The following is a 2,773-nucleotide window of genomic DNA, read 5'->3' on the forward strand; positions in this document are numbered from 1 at the left end:
AAAAAAAAAGATCACAAGTGTGCTAGACTATAATTTAGTTAATGGAAATATCTGTCCTCTATTTTGATTTTTAGCACAAGCTCTACAGCCACATGCATATACATTGAGTGATTGAACCACAGGCTAGTTGAGGCTTCTACCCAACAGATGTCTCATGGTTTAGGAAAGAAGTTGATATTAACTGAATTTGGGTTACCCCCAAAAGAAGACTCTGAGATAAGGACTTGGGTACAAGGAGTTTATCTGGGAGATGATTCCAGGGAGCAGGATCAAGGGAGAGAGAGTGAACCGGGGAAGCAAGAACCCAATAAAGGTTGTGTGCAAGAGAGAGTTTCTGCTGTGGACAACTGGGGCTCAATCCTGCTGGGGACCCTCTGAGTGACTGCAGAGCATGCTTCAAAATTGTCTCACTGTGGATGGAAAATATGAGCACTTAATTCACTGACTCCCACTCCTCATTGGTTGATGGTTGCCCTGTGGATGTTAAAGCATCAGCTCTTCAGGATTGGAGCCAATCTTGCCAGACTGGAGAATGCACCCAGGCAGAGAGAGCAGGAACTTAAGCAGGGAAATGGTCATTCTGCATGGGAACTGTCCATTACGGCTGCCCAGGGGACATGGGACAGGGCATCAATGGTGTATGCTATAAGTACTTTATTAACAGCAGTTCTCAGTGTTTAACATCTCAGAACTGTTTAAAAGTCTGATTCTTTTCTGACTACAAAATTATTATTTTGTGTAAGCTAAAAAAACTAATTACTTTCTGATTATTAAAAAATACGTGTGATTTTATTTATGTCTATTTATCTATCTCTATAGATTGATATCTATCTGTATCTATTCATAGACATAGATATTGATATGATCACACTTGATCGGTTATTTCCATTAGATTTATTCCTAGAAGTACAGTTATATCAAAGGTGTATACGTTAAAATTTCAGGGGACATTCCAAATTGCTCTCCCAAAACATTATACTAATTTAGACTCCTGCCAACAGTACACGGGAATGTTCATTTCTAATTATCCTCATCAATTCTGTGAAAAATTAATCTTTTGCTAATCTGAATAAAAATTAATTTAAATTTATTTGGTTATTAGGGAGGCTGAGTATTCTTAAATTTGTTAGTCCTTTCTCCACTTTCTATTGTCTTGTTCAGTTTTTCTTATTGGTTTTTAGTTATTTATATATTTGGGTACTAACCCATTTTCTGTCATTTACATTGCAAATATTTTCTTCTAATCTGTCATTTGTGTTTTAATTTTGTTTTTTAGTGTCTAAGCTGTACATAAAAAATGATGTGTTCAAGTCTAGACCCATTTTTGTTCATGTGAATCAAGGTTGCCCATGTGACTTGCTTTGGCCAACGTGGTCTTAGCAGACATAATGCAAGCTGAGGTTTGAGTAAAGCTGTGTATCAGGGCTTGACATCTCTTGTTGCTTTTGGAATGCTGTCATGGCCACATGAATCAGCCTGGCTAGCCTGCTGGCGGATGACAAGCACATGGCACAGTCATTTCCCCAGCTGACATTCAGTCAAGTGAGGCCATCCAGGACCAGTCAGCCCCCAGCAAACCCTCCAACCTACTGTGGATGTGTGAGAGAGCCCAGCTGAGATCATTCAAGCTTTCTCCTACAGAATCGCGAGCTAGATTAATGATGGTTGTTTTAAGCCACTAAGTTTTGGGGGTAATTCAATATACCGCAATAGATAACGAATACACTTTGGCTCTATACGTTTTCAGTCCTTTTTCTGAATTATAAAGGGATGCATTTGGCTGCAAGTAACAGAAAACCTAACAGTGAATGACACAAATGGAACTTATTTTTTCTCACTTAACAGTATGTCTGGAGATAGTTGCTGGTGTTGATTCATCTTTTTGATGGGGATACCAAGGACCCAGCATCTTTCTATGTCTTTTCTCTGGCCTCCTTAGCATATCTATTTTCTACCTTCCTGCTTGTCACTTCATGTTGCCAAGATGATTTCCACAACTCTAGGGGCAATGTCTGCATTCAAAGCTGGAAAGAGGGAAGGGTTGTACTGGTTAGTCAGGAAGTCAGAGATTTTCCCAAAGGCTCTCATTGGCCAGAACTGAATCATGTGATTATCCCTGCTGCAAAGGAAGCTGGGAAAGTGAAGCCGGGGCTCAGGTAGCCAGGGAGAAGGAGATTTGAAATGGCAATTGGGCCAACCAGTGAACATGTCTGCCACTTATGCTGTCAACGGAGGAGGAAATGAATAAACATCTGTAATTAATTTTCTATCCTCAACCCAGAGTCAATGACCTGCCTCCTTTCACTGCTCTTGCTGCCATAATGAGGATGCTTCTGAAGCAAACATGTGGGGTGCTCTTTGCTCCCAGCCCAACTTCCTCAAATCTGAGCAATGCTAGGTGACACTGGGCTTTTTCATGTGTTGGCATCTGGGCCAATGTCCCTTAGATGAGAGATATAAAGAAGTTCCTTCCTTTCCTAGTCCAAAGGCCCACCTCATTCCTTTGCCCATCCAAAACTTTTTTTCAGGAAAATTGACAGTGGGAATATTCACTTCCTTTGGATGAACATTCCAGCTTCAATAATCATGCTGTGGTCTAGCCCCAAGGCTCAAGAGGGCAGACACAAAATAGTTTAACATTTCCCAAAGTCTCATTCAGTGTTGTGTATGATCACCTTGATACAAAATATTTAGCAGAATGTAAATGTATAGTTATACCCTCATATCATTTACATGAGTATTCTTAAATTTGTTAGTCCTTTCTCCACTTTCA

This window comes from Galeopterus variegatus, unplaced genomic scaffold (genome assembly GCF_000696425.1).
Source record: "Galeopterus variegatus unplaced genomic scaffold, G_variegatus-3.0.2 Scaffold60, whole genome shotgun sequence".
Taxonomy (NCBI): domain Eukaryota; kingdom Metazoa; phylum Chordata; class Mammalia; order Dermoptera; family Cynocephalidae; genus Galeopterus; species Galeopterus variegatus.